The sequence below is a fragment of the Fringilla coelebs genome (genome assembly GCF_963513975.1).
Source record: "Fringilla coelebs genome assembly, chromosome: 22".
In the NCBI taxonomy this organism is placed as follows: Eukaryota; Metazoa; Chordata; class Aves; order Passeriformes; family Fringillidae; genus Fringilla; species Fringilla coelebs.
The window spans coordinates 3,086,608-3,104,272 of record NC_140048.1 but is presented as its reverse complement, the minus strand read 5'-3'; the positions used below and the strand labels follow the sequence as shown (position 1 = coordinate 3,104,272).

At 47.5% G+C, this 17,665-nt stretch overlaps 1 long non-coding RNA gene across 1 annotated transcript; it reads left to right on the top strand.

Moving 5' to 3' along the window:
• Positions 1 to 1,833: 1,833 nt before the first annotated feature.
• Positions 1,834 to 4,177, top strand: LOC311162151. Its single transcript, XR_014616687.1, has 3 exons — positions 1,834 to 1,940; positions 2,684 to 2,712; positions 3,976 to 4,177. It is a non-coding gene; the product is annotated as an uncharacterized lncRNA (long non-coding RNA).
• The last annotated feature ends 13,488 nt before the right edge of the window (positions 4,178 to 17,665 follow it).

The following is a 17,665-nucleotide window of genomic DNA, read 5'->3' as shown; positions in this document are numbered from 1 at the left end:
GTGGTTTTGTCGTTCTTTATCTCTCTCCTACTCCCTTCACTTCCCCTCCATTGCTGTTCCTCTCTTCTTTTTCTTGTCCCCGTCTTTTCTGCCTTTCTCTGTCCCATCCCGACTTGTGCTTTCTCACTGCACCTTCTCACCAAGCTGGCATCCCCCCCTTTCTCCTTGTTCTCCTCCTCCTTTTCTCTTTCTTTTCCTTCCTTCCTTCCTTCCTTCCTTCCTTCCTTCCTTCCTTCCTTCCTTCCTTCCTTCCTTCCTTCCTTCCTTCCTTCCTTCCTTCCTTCCTTCCTTCCTTCCTTCCTTCCTTCCTTCCTTCCTTCCTTCCTTCCTTCCTTCCTTCCTTCCTTCCTTCCTTCCTTCCGCCACTTCCTTCCGCCACTTCCTTCCGCCACTTCCTTCCGCCACTTCCTTCCTTCCGCCACTTCCTTCCTTCCGCCACTTCCTTCCTTCCTTCCGCCACTTCCTTCCGCCACTTCCTTCCTTCCGCCACTTCCTTCCTTCCGCCACTTCCTTCCTTCCGCCACTTCCTTCCTTCCTTCCGCCACTTCCTTCCGCCACTTCCTTCCTTCCGCCACTTCCTTCCTTCCGCCACTTCCCTCCCTTCCTCTCTCTTTTTTAATCTTTCTTCTTCTTTCTCTCTTTCTCCTCCTCCTCCTTCGATGTCCCAGCGGCAGTGGCAGTGTCCCCAGGTGTCAGAGCAGCCTTGTTGCAGGAACCTCTCCCGTGTGACAGAACTGACCCCTCCTTGCAGGGACGGGCGATCCCTGGCTCCGGCTGGGCCCGGTGACCCTGTGGCGCTGCCCTCAGGGCTCACACAGGGTTTTTACGTCTCTGGGTCACACCGTCGGTTTGTCTGTGCACAGTCTGTGGGTGTCCGTTTCAAATCGTGTGCAAAAAATACTAAACATGGTAACTTTTCTTATCTCCTTGTACATATGCAGAAAAAAAAATATATTAAAATTGATTTCCGAGTACAATCTCGTATCTACTGTTTTATATGAAGGATCTTAAAGCATAAGGAATTCTAAATACGGATATGCATAAGATTTGAAAATACAAATATAACCTTTGTATATATAAATTAAACAATAAAAGGCCTGAAAAAGGACAAAAGATGACCTCTATGAAGGCAACAGAAGCTTTGTGTGCTCAGAAGTTTTTGTGCATCACAACTCCGGGATCTCGGCCGGGCCTCGAGCGCTGCCGCCCGCGCCGGGCGCGGGGCACTGCGCATGCGCGGCGCCATCGACGGCTCCGCACCGCCACCTGCAGGCCAAGGGCGGCATTGCAGCGAGGCACTGAGGCGCATGCGCGCTGCCTCAGACGGCCCTCTGGCCTCACCCGCAGATCGAAATCGGCACTGCAACTCCGGAACGCGCGCACGCGCGGTGACTCGTCGGGCCGCCGCCGTGCCGCTTTCCGTACCTGCGGCCGCCTCTCACCGGGAACAGCGTGGGAGCACCAGGCGCGGGTCCCGGCTGTGATGGCAGTGTCGGGCGAGGATTGCCGGGAGCCCGCGGAGCCGCGGCGTGGCATTGGGCTGCGGCTGCAAGAAGTCACGTGACAAGTCAGGGTGGTGGCGTTGCAGGCGCTGACGTCATTCCACTCTCAAGATGGCGACCGCGAGAGCACTCACTTGTTACAACACTAAAGCTGGCGGATCAGAAAAACAACGGCAACAACAACAACAGCAAAACCTCGTGGCGCCACACTCAAGATGGTGACAGTGTACAGGAAATGACGCCATGCCACTCTCAGGATGGCGGTCCAGGTGGCCGAACCAGGCCGTCCTTCCCAAGATGGCGGCAGGCTAGGCTTGCTCTTGGGGAAGGCCAAAAAGCCGCGGTAGTACCTCCCTCCTCAGAAGGGAGCCTGTCTCCTCAGAAAGGAACCTCCCTCCTCAGAAAGGACCCTCTCTCCTCAAAAGGGAGCCTCTTTCAGTAAGGAACCTCTCTCTTCAGAAAGGCGTCTTTCCTCCTGAACCCAGCCCTCACCCCAGCTTGGAGCCCCATCTTGCTGCTTCCCGGCCTGGGGCCGAGGGCGGTGGTTCAGCCGGAGTGGGTGGGCGGTGACAGGTGGTGACAGGCGGTGACAGATAGTGACAGGTAGTGACAGATAGTGCCAGGCAGTGACAGGCAGTGACAGATAGTGACAGGCAGTGACAGGCAGTGACAGGCGGTGACAGGGCCGCACCACCGAGCAGCAGGGCTGCGGCCCTCAGGCCAAAGGCGAATGGGGATTTGTCCTGGGCACAGCAATCCATTTCTAACGGGAGTGTGAAAAACTCCAAAAATCACTTGTTTTTAGAAGTTTAAAAGTTTAATAGTAATAAAATGGTTATAAAAATAGTAATATAATGTGAGTAATAAAAATTTGGACAATTAGGATTTAGGACAATATGAGACAATAAGAACAAAGAGTTATGGACAGTCCAGGTACCTCTTTCTGGGCAAAATAAGCCCAAAAAAGGACACATGTTAACAGAGGATTAACCCTTAAAAGCAACAGCCTGTTGCATATTCATACACCTCATACGTGATGCATAAATTCCATTCAAACAGAGGATTCTGTCTGGTCAGTGTCAACTACTTCCTCTGAATCCTGACGGCATCTTCAGGGCTGAGCAAGGTGGGAAGAAGTTTCTTCTGATAAGAGAGAGCAATAAATTCTTTTTCTCTGAAAGATTTAGGTGTCCTGTGGCTGCTATCTGGTGTGAGTACCTCATTCCTTGTTTTAAAAACATACATAGTTTCTATTTTAACATTATGTTATAACCTAAAACCATATTTAACACACAACTTAAGGAAATTAATACAGCATGACTATCTAACATAACACATATAATATTAATTTTAATATTTGCGAAAAGCCAATCTTAAAATACGCATTTTTCACACTGAGGCAACAAGATAATGCTTGAGCTATGCAAAAAGCTGTATCTATGCAGAAAGAAACAACCTAACTACAAAAAGCTAACCACTGCCTGTCTGAGCAGAAAATCTTATAGAGCATGAGCAGAAACAAAGGTGAAAAGTTCAAGCCCGAGGAAGACTTTTGAGCCTTCATCAAAAACAACCACAGGAGGCTGATAACCACCTCGTGCAGAAACTACTCGTGCTGCGGTGGCTTACATAATTACGTGATCAGAAAATATGTTGCATTATGAAGGTTAAGAAAGTATAATGTGCACATAAGTAAAAAAGGATAAAAGCTGGTGCTGTGCGAAGAACGGACGAGTGAGTTTGTGGTGGAGCCATCCCCTCACTCCCAGTGTCCCATAAACAAATATGTGCTCTGTGGGCCTCCTGTGGGGTACTGTGCTCTTGTTTAGATTTTGGGCATCAAGGGCCCACAGCAGATGTTGCCTGGCCAGTCTCCTGATGTGCCTGATCCAGTGCTGTGCTGTCTCCCAGCGACCTTGTTCTGATGTAATCCATCTTGGAATGTGCTGGAAATACAGCTTGAACTATAAAAGGCGTGTGGGAAACTGTGTGTTCCCAAGGCACCGCTTCAGGGGCGTGCAGCTTCTGAGCGACACAAATAGTTCAGACTGCCACAGAGACCTGCTGGGCTGTGGCTGTGGGGCAGGACTGTTGGACAAATGGCATTGTCAGTGCCTCCTCAATAGTTGCTTTCCTTGGGGCTACCAAGGTCAGTATGAAGTGGTGTTCATGCTCCACTTGCAAGCCACAGAGTGCTGTAACTGGGTGTGTTTTTCCTGCTTTATGTGCTCTCTTAATGATGCCCTGAGGTGCTCTGGCTCATGGCAGTATAATCTATTGTCTTATAGATACATATGATAATATTGGCTTTTCGCTAATATTAAAATGGATTTTATAGGTGTAGTGTTAAAATAACTTTTTAATAAAGATATAGTTTTTATTTCTGTTGTTAATTAAGCTTAGACATAGTATTGAAATAGCTATGCTTATGTTAAAATGCCTGTTTGGATGGGATAACATCTAATGAACACAGGATGAGGACACCTGCTACAGATCTGCCAACTATCAGCACTCACCGTCTGAAGGCAGAGTGGGCCAAGGCCTAAACTGGAAGTGAGAAGGAGAAGGAGCCAAAAGCACAGCCAAGAAGCACATGGTCTAAAAAGGCAGACCCAAGGAGAGGCCATGTAAAATAGGTCCTGGAATATGTAAACTACTTTATGCATATGCATAAGGGGCTATGAATATGCAACAGGTGATGTAAAGGAAAAGGTATTTAAGGGGTATCCCCAAAGGTAAAAGGCTGCTCTTGCCTGAGTGCCAAGATGCACCCGGCCCGTAATAACCTTTCCTTTGTGGTCCTTGTCTCCCATTGTCCTTATTAAACTTTTTATATTTTCACAGTGTTCTTCACAATGTGTAACTGCTTCTCATGCCTGTCTGTATGGCTGGGTCAGTCCCTGAATGCCCCATGGAATCCCTGAGGTTGGAAAAGCCCTTTGAGACCATCACATCCAGATGCTGACCCAGCATGGGCAAGGCCACCCCTGACCCATGTCCCCAGGTGCCACCTCAGGAAGCCCCTGATGAGTGCCATGGGTGGGGGTGGGGGCTGCAGGCACTGGCAGTGTCATTGCTGGCTGGCACTGGGGCTGGCGGGTCCCAGAGGGGCTCCCAAATCCCTCCCACAGTGTGGCTAGTGTGCAGGGGGAGCAGCCCAAAGCCAGGCTTGGGACAGTTACCCTGTAGTTCAGTGAACCTGTGCCTGAAGCACCTTTAATTCCAGTGTGTTTGGCACTTTTTTGTAGGTGCAGATTTTTATATACTTGGAAGCAGATTTTGGGAGCTGCCCTAGGCCTCACCACCCTCACAGGGAGGAATTTCCTCCCAATATCCCATCTAAATTTACATTCCTTCAGCTTAAGACATTCACCCTTGTCCAAAGTGCCATGGCCTGCTGCTGCTGCAGTATTTGCTTTTTATGTTATTATACTGCATTTATCTATTGCCCAGTGTAAGGGACAGAAAGAAATCCTTCCTGTCCTCTTGTCCTCTTGCCTTCGGATGTTCCCATCCTAATGAATTCAGCTCTGATTTAATTCCTTAAGCCAGTTTTAGCACTAGCTAATTTTACTTAGAGCAGAGGTACCTTCAAGGGACTTCAAAATAATAAAACAGGAGTGGAAAGGACTGTCCAAATGCTTTGGCAGGTGGCTTTGCTCTCCTGGCATCTGACTGAATCCCTCGTTCCTCCTGGACAGGCCTGGCTGCTGAGGACAACCTGTGTGAGATCTGTGCCAATGCTGCCTGCACCATCTGCTTCTGAGAAGGTGGGAAAACCCACACAAGGCATGTCCAACTGAGAAGCTTGTGCATTTCTATAGCAGGATCGTGTACTTTCACCCATCAGTTTTTCTGGGTTCCATCTCCCACTGCAGCCAAACTGCAGCTGCCAGCTCACGGGGATGTTCCTGCAGTCCTGCAGCACCTGGATTCAGGTGCCACCAGCAGAGCAGATCTGCCAGCAAGGAGGCTGGGACGCCTCTGAGAGGTTCCAGTGCTGCAGGAGTTGGGTGACACTGGAATGGAAATGCCCTGGGTTTCATTTCCCACTATTTTGCCTGGGTTTGAACATACTGGGTGAAATTCAGTGCTTTCTGCTGCCTTTTAGTAGGTAATATTAATATTTAATAGCTAATATTTAATGTCTAATAATTAAGACTTAGTATTTAATACCTGTTTGTGATTTGGCCTCCTGTACACACAAGAGCAGCACCAGGTATTCCCTTTCTCAGCCCTCATTCCCAGTGGGTTGAATCCCTTTCCCTTCCCTCTGTCTGCAGGTGACACCTCTGAGTTTGCAGCAGAACTGCAACAAGTAACTCAAGATGAATTCCTGGTGTTTAGGAACACTTTGACAGCCAGAAACCAGCCTGTTCCTTGTACTGATTAGGGAATGGATATAGAGGAGCAAAGGAAATCTTCCCTGGTTGTGTATTGAGATTCTTTTAACTCCCTTTAGGAGGAAGGAATTCCAAACTGCAGTGATGGAATGATTTTGAAATGAAAACATTGCCTGTTGTTTTATTTATTGGTGGCAAGAAAGTGAAGAAAGGATCTGCACATGTTTATATGTGTATAGGAAATAAAAGCTAGGAATAATTTGGATTTTTTTTTTAGTGTTATTTATGGAGTTTGTGGTAGATTTGGTTTTAGGATACTCTTCTTGCTTATTTGCTTTTTGCTCATATAAGGTGTTTCATGTCTGGGGCTTCCCTGAATAAAAGATATAATTTGTGTCCTGAACTAAAACCACGTTTTGGTCACAGAATCCCAGAATCACTGAGGCTGGAAAAGCCCCTCAGAAACATCGAGTCCACCCTGTGTCTGATTCCCACCTTGTCCCCAGCCCAGAGCACTGAGTGCCATGTCCAGGTGTTCCTTGGACACCTCCAGGGATGGGGACAACCTCCCTGGGCCGCCCCTGCCAAGGCCTGACCACCCTTTCCATGCAGAAATTCCTCCTCATGTCCACCCTGAGCCTCCCCTGGCCCAGCCTGAGGCCGTTCCCTCTCCTCCTGTCCCTGTTCCCTGGAGCACAGCCCGACCCCCCTGGCTGTCCCCTCCTGTCAGGAGTTGTGCAGAGCCACAAGAGCCCCCCTGAGCCTCCTTTTCTCCAGGCTGAGCCCCTTCCCAGACCCTGTAAGAAACACAAGTCTGTATCAGAGATTTTAAGTTTTCCCCTCCTACTTGTAACTCTTGAATTATTATCTCCATGTAGGGCCCTCAACTCAGCAACCAAGTTCTACAAGGCTGCCAATGCTCCAAAACTGCACCCTTATCCAGGAACCTGGTGCCTAAATCCAGAACTGATGTTAGAAAAGTAACATTAATTGTGTAAACTCCTATTTCACTTGACAGGACAGCTGTACTTACATCAGTCTGTTGACTACTCCAGCTGCCCTGGCCTTGGTTCTGAATTCTCTTCCAATGTCCTGGAACACCCAGATGTGCAGTTCCATAATCTGGTTTTAAACACATGCAGGCTGTGCTGACCCAGGACAGTTTTAGTGTAATTTTGGAGTTTAGGACTTGCCTGTGTTCATGCCCATATCTGTTGTTCCGTACATTTCTGCTCCTTTAAGGGACTGACATGGTTTTAATAGGGAAAAACCACAAAGAACACTTATGTCTAATTTTCTGTGATGTCTTTTTGAATTATTTGGGAGAATCTGCTGAAATTTATAGGGTACTTCTGGTAGCACAACAGTGCCCCTACTGAGCAGCAAAAATTTATCTGTACCCTTTACTCATGAGAACATGTGCAAACCAGTTCTGTTGATTTGAGGTGTTAACTCAGGTCTGCAGGAGAGAGATTGTACAGCTGGGAAGGGAGATAAAGGAACTTTCTGCTCTTCTGCTGCTGTGTACTAAAAAAGCCCCATTCCTGGGTACAGCAGTGAGGTGTGGGAGGAAATGAAAAGGAGATTCAGCGCTGACTTCTATCAGTTTCTCTGGGTCTGGATTGAAGGCACTTGAGACAGTAATTCATGTTCAGGCTCAGGTGTTTGTTATTTCTTGTCAGTAAAAGAGTCTCACAACCACGAGTTCAGCAGCAAGGCACAAAATGGCCAACAGTCTCTTGTTACAAGGGCTTTTAAGACTAAACTATACCAATGAAGAACTGACACCTGGATTATTTTCCCTTTTAACCCAATAACTGATCCCAAACAGCCCCCAATGCAGACTTTTCTGCCCAATTACAAAATGCCACCCAAACTCATGGAGAAGAAGGAAGGAGAAGCATGAGAAGAAACCCAGGATGACACCCTGTGCCCTCCATCTTGCTTCCATCCATGACATCCTAAAAATCCCAAACCCTCAATTTCTCACCCAGTGACACACCTGCACTACTCTCTATAATCTATTTCACACTTTTGTGGATTCTGGTCTATCTGGAAGTCTGGGAAACTTCCTCCATGAATGAGGGTCAAAGTCAGTGCAGCCCTGGGGGTCAGGGCACCCCAGAGCAGACAGAGAAATATTCCTGTGCCCTGGGTTTCCACAGACTTCCAAAGGAAAAAAATGGGTTAAAGATTTCAAAGGCTTTTTGTGGTCATGGTGGCAAACATTCATTTTTGGAACAAAGCCCTTTGTTCTTCTGATGGAGGGCTTGAACTTTTTACAAGAGCAGGCAGTGACAGGATGAGGGGGAATGGCCTTCAGCAATTCAGATTGGATCTTTGGGAGAAATTCTGGAATTGAAACACTGAACAGAGGAGCAAGAGGCTGTCCATGAGGGCAGCAGCCACAGCTGGCAGCTCTGCCCAAAGCTGCTCTTCCTCAGGTGATCCTGCCCATGGAGTGTGTGCAGCAGTGGGAATTACACAAGTTACTTCAGCCAGGACAAGAATAACTCCCTGACACGGGGAAGTTTGCACAGAGGGAAAGCTGATTGATAGGAAGGGGGATTTTATGTCAGGGGTATAACAAAATGGTAGGTGGGTAAATTCAGAGTTTTAGACACCATTTCCTTTCAGAGTGTGGGATTAAATAATGAGCAGCTTGGAAGGGAGATTGAACAGCTGTTAATTAAAGTATTGCCTGAATTATCTTTCTTAACCACAGACTTGACATCCACATCCTTTAACCACACACTAATTCCTCCTTAACACATGCACAGCTTTCTCTGGCACATGCCAAATCCCAGTTCACACTGGGCACAGGCAGAGGGGTTTTTTTAGGCTTTATAATCTATGAATTCTTTCTGAATCAAACCCTCTTCCCTTCAGATCCATGGGAAGGGCAGTGTGGTCTGTATTGCCCTGACACCCCCAGGCCTGAACTTCAGCATAAAAACACTCTTTTATTGCCAACTCCCAACACTGGAGTTTTTTTCCCAGCTGTTGAGCACTGAGATGACAAATTCCATCAGTTCTGTAATTCCAAGGCCTCCTTTAAGTGCTGGATAATGCAGACACTGGCAGCTCTTCCCTCTGTCCAGCACTTGCCACTCCCAGCCCCTGATTCCCCTTGTCCCTTTGTCACTGGGTAATTCTGTGTTTTGATGTCCACAGTCATCAGGAAGGTGGGATTTCCCCTTTTCTCACTTATACTGGATGCACAGATTTTTGTGCCTGTTCTTCCTTAAATTTTCCTCACCTTTTCCCCCAGATTTCTCTTACCTTTCTCCTCACTTTGCTAAGCTCTTCCAGATTGCTGCCTCACCCAGGCCTTGCCAGATACATCCTTGGATTCACTTATTGGCTGCCAGTTCTTGTCCTTCCTACTGGCACCACCCCCAGACTATTTCCTTTATTTTTTGGAGTTTGGGTTGGTTCTTCTTCCCCTCCTTGATTCTATAATGTGTCTCTTTCCCCAGCTTTCATTACTCTTTCATTCCATGCCCATTCCTCCCTCTGTTCTGCTGAAGCTCAAAATTCCCTGGACTGATAATTCTTTCTTAGTTTAAAAGTTATAATTTCTATATATTTCTCATATTTTGACTCCCTCTTCTAGTCAACAGTGTTCTCAACCAACAAGCTTTAGATCCTAGTAATCCCATAATTTCTTTCCAATTCCCACCCACATTATCCTCTAGTGCCACTCCTGTATTGCTTCTGTCCAGAAATTTTGTTTCTATCTGTTTCTATTCCCATTAACCCCTCTCTTCCCATGCCTCTGGCCATTTTCACTTCTTGGTTTCCCATAAATTCTTTTATTTCAGAATATTTGTTTATATTTTTTTTTTTTTTTGTCTTAGTCTTAATTTTTTCCCTCTTTTTTTGTCTTTTTTGTTTTCCCTGAATAGAAAAATCCAGAATTTGAGGCAAGCAGGAGAAGAACTTGTTTTATCATCAAAAACATTTCCCTCCTTTAAAATGCCCAAAAGTATGAAGGCTCAAGCCCATTTCTTCACAGAATCCTGGAGTGGTTGAGGTTGGAAGGGACACTGGGGGTGATCCAGTCCCACCTCCCTGGGACCTGAGTGCCCAGGGTTGTTTCCAGATGACTTTTGGATGTCTCCAGGGATGGAGACTCCACCACCTCTCTGAGCAGCCCATTTCAGTTCTCACTCACCCTTCTTTTTGTCTTTTGTTCAATATCAGTAAATTTCTGACTTGCCCCCACCTAGGAGATAGAAGAACAAAAACTTTTGCTATTTCAATTTTTTTTTTTAATGAGGAAATTTTAGTGCTTTTCATGGAAAAAATGCAACAGGATTACTTAGAGGCAATGTTGATGGGGTTGGTGTAATCCCTGGGTGGGGCTCTGCTCCCACCCCATGCAAATCCAGGGATCCTGGAGTGCTCAGCAAACACTGAGCATACAAAGATGTGATTGTCCTTGGGGTAACATTTTAACTGAAGGTCAGAGAAGGTACCAGTGATGACGTGATTTGGTTTAAAAGCAATAAAAAGGCCATAAAAGCAACAGCACAGCCAAGGAAAATCTGCATTAAATATTTTGCATCACTGCCTTGTTCTGATAAAAACTATCATCATGGGATAGGGATATCTCTTATGGGATAAGAATACTCTTAGATCTTTCCAGGATCTTGTTTTTTTATTTTCCCAGGAGTCTGAAAGACTAATCCCATGTTCTCCTCTGCCTGGGATATTTCACTATCAGGGATATTCCACTATATTTCACTAATCAGAATTAATGATAAATGTATATTATTGCTTTTTTCAGTGATATTCCACTATATTTCACTAATCAGAATTAATGATAAAGGTGCTTTATTGCTGTTTTCAGTCCTGCCATGATAAGACAATTTTTGACCAGATCAGTAAATATTCTGCTTTGCTGTCCCAGTGGATGAGGTGACACAGTGAATCCAAATATTCCTGTTAGCATTCAACTGCTTTAAATAGCAAATACCCCACAGTTTGGTGAATTCCAACTGGGGCCTGAATTGTTACTCAGGTGATTTGCCCCAGGCAATTTTGATTTTTTGGTATCTCATGATAGAAGTCCAACCCCTCTTCTGGGAGATACCTGGGGCAAAAACCTGGAAACTCCAGTGCAGAGTGACCGAGGTGGTGTGGGGCCCCTGGAGGGAGATGAACTTCTTTAACCTGGGGAAGGGGAAAAGGGTGAGGGGGGCAACTGTGAGGGACAGGTTAATCATGGGAGGGTCTGTTATTTCCAGATCCTTCAGAAAGGCACATCCAGAGACACTGGAAAGGCACTTCTCTGACACCTTCTAGGATGCATGTCTCAGTTTGCTTTTGAACTGCTTGGCTATTAATACCTCTGGAAGATTGAAAAAAAAATTTTTTTGGAGCTTGTACTAAGTGTGGGGCATATTTGTAGGTGAAAAAGAAATATTTATGATTATTGTGAACCTGCTGCCCAATAATTTTGCTGAATTACCTTTGTCTGGTGTCATTTGCCTTTGTGTGCTCTAAAGCTGCTCCTTCTCTTTGATCTCTTGTTGACTCAGACCTTCACAGAGCTGTTGTGCTGGCTCTGAATGAGGTCGGCAGGAACAGATGTGGCTGAGTGAGCACACAAAGGCACAGAGAACAACACGGAACTTGCAGGGATAACAAAGGTGCCACTCCAGCAATCCAACTGCTGAACAGATTGTTTCTGGGGAGGGTGGAAGGTCTGAACCCCGATAAGCCAACAGCAGAGATAACATCACCAGAGAGTGGTGAATTCACGGAACATCACACAAAGAATTCTCTTTGTTCCAGGAAGGAAACAGATTGTGCCAAGGGACTGTCCCACAGTAACTCTGGGCATCTCAGGCATGTCATGTGGACAATGTGACCAAAACCTCATTTGTCACTGCTGGTCAACAAAAGCCTCTGAGTGACATGGGGATGCTCTGTGGGCTGGAGCCCCTCTGCTCTGGAGCCAGGCTGGCAGAGCTGGGGGTGCTCAGCCTGGAGAAGGCTCCAGGGAGAGCTCAGAGTCCCTTCCAGGGCCTGAAGGAGCTCCAGGAGAGCTGGAGAGGGACTGGGGATAAGGGATGGAAGGACAGGACACAACACAGGGAATGGCTTCACACTGCCAGAGGGCAGGGATGGATGGGATATTGGGAAGGGATTCTTCCCTGTCAGGGTGGGCAGGCCCTGGCACAGGGTGCCCAGAGCAGCTGTGGCTGCCCCTGGATCCCTGGGAGTGCCCAAGGCCAGGCTGGATGTGGCTTGGAGCAGCCTGGGACAGTGGAAGGTGTCCCTGCCATGGCAGGGGTGGAATGGGATGAGCTCTAAGATCTTTTGGACAAGGCTCTCAGGCACAGGGTGGGATTGCTGGGGGGTCTGTGCAGAACCAGGAGCTGGACTGGATGGTCCTTGTGGGTCCCTTCCAGCTCAGGATATTCCACTATTCTGTCGTCCAGGTGTGAAATCCGTCACCATGAGTCCAACAGAATTTTCTCTCCTCTCTTCTCTCTCTCCTTGTGTAGGGATGTAGGAAACATTCTGAAGTTCATGGGAAGGAAGGCAAGTTCAGGATCCCATTTGATTTACTGTAGGATGTTCAGGGGAGGAAGTAAAGGTGGGGAAATGGAAGGGTTGACAGAATTTGGAGAGAGACGAACACAGGGAAAAAAAATAAGGCCAAGGGGACGAGAGTGGCCAGTGCTGTGTAAAGAGCTTACTGGGTATTGCAATCCTGATCCTGATCAGCACACTGTGACGTGGCTTCTCAATAACCTCCATTCCTAAATCCTTACCTGGGTCAGGGACTGTTTATTCCCTCTGCAGGGAGGTCTGAGAGCCCCCTGGAGTGGGACTGTGGCTGGAGGGCTGGTGTGCCAGGGGCTGGAGCTGTGTGGGTGTGTGGGGATGTGGTCCCAGGGAGTGTCCAGCTGGGTAAGAGCCCTGGGGGCCAGGAGTCTGCATGTGTGTGAGGGTGTGAAACCCAGAGGATCTGACTGCCAGAGGCACTGGGGGGGGGGTCTGGGCCAACTGCAGGAGAGATTTTGGAGTCTGGAGGGGTCAGTGGGGAAAATCCAGGAGCAGCTACTGGAGATACACACTCAGTGTTGCTGAAGTTGGTGAGCCTGTGGCAGCCTTACCTCTGTTGGGGTCCCAGTTTTGCAGCTCCCTGTGAGAAGCAGCATCAAAAAAGAGCCCTCAGTTAAATTAGTCAGGGACTGTCTCTGAGAGTCACTTGTGGGTTTGTGAGTACAGGATGTCAGGAGCTGGCTTGGAAAAGAGCCTGGGCAAATGAGTGCAAATTAAATAGGAGCCCTGCCTCAAAGAGTTTATAGCAGGAATGATGTTTGTTCTGTGTGAAATTGGGGCAATTGCAGATCCTGGTTACTGAGGCTGGCATTCAAAACCAACACAGGGCCTGGTACAAAACACTCTCCTTTGTGGTGAAGTTTTATGGGTGTACAGTCAGGTGGTATCCAGGTTATTGGGGCCTTCTCTCCCACCAGCCTTTCATCTTCTCCTTCATAAAAATAATAAATCCATTCCAGCAACACTCTGGCAGTTGGGCTGTGGATTGTTAATGTTTATTGCCTGATAAAGCTCTGCACAGGACTGTGACATACTCTCTGGGTGTTCCAGAAGCTGCCTACAGAAGCTGTGCCTACTGTCCCCAGGTGGGGTCACAGCAGTCCCATGGACACCATCCCTGCCTGTGGGGATCCTTTGGGGGCCCTGCTGTGGGAGGGCATGTCCCACACCTGGGTCACAGGTATCTCCCCAGGACACAGGTCAGGGGAGGATCAGAAGAGCCTCTAGCTAGAAGGAATCTTGGGAGAGAGAAAATCCCTGGGCTGGTGGCAGAGGCACATATGGCAGAGGAAAGTGAAGGGAGAGATTTGTACAGTGAGATTAAAGATTGGAGTGTGGAGAGGGACAGCTCCAATTTCTGCTCTGTGTCCAGCGACAGGACCCAGGGAAGGCTGGAGCTCTCTCAGGGGGCTTTAGGCTGGACATCAGGGAAAGGTTCTTCCCTCAGAGGGTGCTGGCACTGCCCAGGCTCCCCGTGGGCACAGCCCTGAGGCTGCCAGAGCTCCAGGAGCATTTGTACAGCACTGTCAGGCACAGAGGGGATTGTTGGGGTGTCTGTGCAGGGCCAGGAGTGGGACTGGATGGTCCTGGTGGGTCCCTTCCAGCTCAGGATGTGCTGTGATTCTTTGTGCACCAGACATAGAGACAGAATCATGGAATGGTTTGGGTTGGAAGGGACCTTAAAGACCATGTCATTCCTGCCCCTGCCTGGACTGAGATCCTCTGGTCTGACTCCAGAGCTCACTTTTGGAATGTGCAGCTCTCTGGGTGGGTTTTGGTTTCTTGGTTCAGTGCATTAGGAGTGGAAGGGCAGAAACAGAGGGTGCAAGTGCCACCAGGAGCCACAGGAGGTGTGTCTCTGTGAACCAGAGCAGCTCACACGGCTGCTTGGCCACAGATCTGATCCAGACAGATCCATAGTGAGCTGCAAATCTATTGATCCAAGTAGATTTATAGTGAGATAAAGATCTAATGATTCACATTTGGTGAGCTGCAGATCTATTGATCCAGATTTGTGGTGATCTAAAGATCTATCTATGGATAGGCAGATCCATCCATTGACAGGTCTGTGTGCTCTTTTGATCCACGCAGATTCACATTGAACTACAGATTTACATTTTCTACAAAAGCAGAAGCAATTCTTTCCAGGTCATTCCTGGGAGGTGCTTGTCTGACTCGTTCTTAAGCCTGACAGACCTGGGAAATTCTACAATTTCCTCATAAATGTCCAAAGCTTCATCATGTCTGTTATTGAAATCTTTTCTCTTTGAATCAACCCTTTACTGCAGTTCATAGAATCCCAGAATGGGTGGTGTCATGGTTTGAGCCTGGCATAATGCCAGTGCTTCTATGAAAATACTTTCTCTTTGGTGTCTGCTGTGAGATGTGATCAGAAATAGAGCAAAGCAGGCTCCAGCTCAGGAATAAAAGGGGGAAAAAAACTTTATTAACTTATAACTATATATAAAGAGAAGCGCACAGAACTCGGAATGAAAACTTTCTAAAAACATTCTTCTTCCTTTTACTAAATTTCTAATACATCTGTCTCTCAGATCATCAACTCTCAGTCTATCACTACTCTTTAGATAATCAATTCTCAGTTCATCAAGGAGAGAGGAGTCTTTCTTGTACTATAGGCTTCCCCAGGAAACACAGCTGAAACCTTTTGTGTTCTCATGTCACACGTGGCACTGCCCGGAGATCATTTTGCCATTGTGACGTCTTCTTTTCATGCTTAGTGCTCTCACCACTGTGCATGGACCAGAGCTGCTTCTAGGGTTCTTCTTTTAAGGATGTTTTGCCTAATTCTAAAAAAGCACAGTCTCTCACTTTTGGGACACTTGTCTCACTCAAATTCACCCCCTGGGGCCGAGGGGTCTTGAGAACAGAGATTTTCCTCTTCTTCCCTGAAGATGGACGGCCCCACCACCCTCCGCCTCACCCGTTGTCTCTGTTCACACACTCCTTCACATCACATCACTGCACTCTCTTGGCTCCAAGCCATCGCCTCCCCCATAAATGCAGTCTCTGTGTCACAGGAAAAGTGGTTCTGTCCATGGTTGTACAAGAACAGTCCAGCCAAAGGCCGCTCCATCACCTCCTCCCACCTAGGATTCTTCTTGACTTCTCTCGTGGCCCATTTCCTCTTATCTCATCTCTATCTCTCTTCTCATTCGACTCCAGGAGGAATCAGCATTTGTAAGGTTCCCATTATCCAAAAAGGGTTCAAAGTCTCAGGCTCTGCCTGTCCAGAATTCCCACGGCTGCCCTGCCGGCACCTTCTCCCCGCACTCCCCCTTCTCCTTCCTGGCCGTGCTATCAGATCTCGAGGTGGCACAGCACAGACACCAGCTCTCTCTCTCTCTCTCCTCCTGGAGGGGCTGCCCGATGTCTCTCAGGGTTCCTCCACCCTTCCATCCTGCAGGGCCTTCTCCTCCCTTCTCTGTCCAGGCTCCAGCCTACCTCACCCAGGCCTCGTGGCTTCCCCTCCCCGCCCAGCCTGGAGCCGGGCAGGGCAGGTCCGAGCTCTTTCATGGACCGGAACCAGGAGAGCTCACCCCTGGGAGTTATCTCCTTTTAACCCCCTGTGTTCTCAGAGATGTATCCATGTCCTCAGTGGCCACACCAGGTGCCAGTATTCAAATCTGAGCGCCTACTGGTTTGACCACAGCATCCCAAAAAACCTACTTCCTCTCAAACCACGACAGTGGGTAGAAAGGAACACCTTAAAGCCCATCTTGTTCTACCCCTGTCCTGGGCAGGGACACCTTCCACTGTCCCAGGCTGCTCCAAGCCCCATCCAACCTGGCCCTGGACACCCTGAGGGATGGGGCAGCTGTGTTATCTTTTATCAGCTCCCTACAAATCCAAGGACTTGGATTTCATCCTTACCTCAATCATATCTATATTCTGCTTTTTTTTTAGTCCTCTCTTATTTGTCTGTCCCTCCAGGGACACTTGTTCTCTCTGGAATCACAGCAGCTCTTGCATGTCTTCCCTGAGGTGCACTCTCTCTATGAATAAGATAAGGATAAGATGATTGAAGGGGCATTGTCTGTGAGAAGGACAGCAGGAACCACAGTTTGCCAAACACTATTTTATTTTATTTTATTTTATTTTATTTTATTTTATTTTATTTTATTTTATTTTATTTTATTTTATTTTATTTTATTTTATTTTATTTTATTTTATTTTATTTTATTTTATTTTATTTTATTTTATTTTATTTTATTTTAATTTTTTTTATTTCCTGCCGTTATTTTTCCTGTAAGCCACACGAGGGCAATCTTATCCTATCACTTGTGGGAAATGAGCCTAAACTCCCTGACAAAGGTTAAAGAGGCTCTCAAGAGTTTTTTCCTACCAGAGAGTGCAAACAGAAACATTCTTCTTGGACTGGAGATGTATTTAAGGGCAGAACAGAACTTAAAATTGAAAGGAAAATAATTTAAAACCACCTTTTTTTTGTACTTTCCCTTGCATGTTTCCTTAACAAAGTCCTGCTGGCTGCCCCAGTCACCTTCTTTTCCTGTATATGGCTATAAAATGCTTCCATGGGGATCCTTTTCCAGGACTTTTCCAGGGACTGAGGTGAGGCTGACTTGTTCGTAGTTCCCAAACTTCCTCTTCAGTTTCCTCTGGAAGATGGGTGAGATGCTGAGGTTCCTTTTTCAGGAACTTCCTTTTTCACCGTGACTTTTCAGAAACGACAGAAAAGATTCTTGCAATGATTCCAAATGGTTCTCCCTGTGCCTGGGGATGCATCCATGCCATGCCATGCCATGCCATGCCATGCCATGCCATGCCATGCCATCCCATGCCATCCCATGCCATCCCATCCCATCCCATCCCATCCCATCCCATCCCATCCCATCCCATCCCATCCCATCCCATCCCATCCCATCCCATCCCATCCCATCCCATCCCATAGAGCTGTGTGTCCATCCTATCCCATCCCACAGTGCTGTGTGTCCATCCCGCAGAGCTGTGTGTCCATCCTGTCCCATCCTATGGAGCTGTGTGTCCATCCCATGGAGCTGTGTGTCCATCCTGTCCCATCCCATGGAGCTGTGTGTCCATCCCATGGAGCTGTGTGTCCATCCCGCAGAGCTGTGTGTCCATCCTATCCCATCCCATGGAGCTGTGTGTCCATCCCATGTTGCTGTGCGTCCATCCTGCAGAGCTGTGTGTCCATCCTGTCCCATCCCATGGAGCTGTGTGTCCATCCCATGGAGCTGT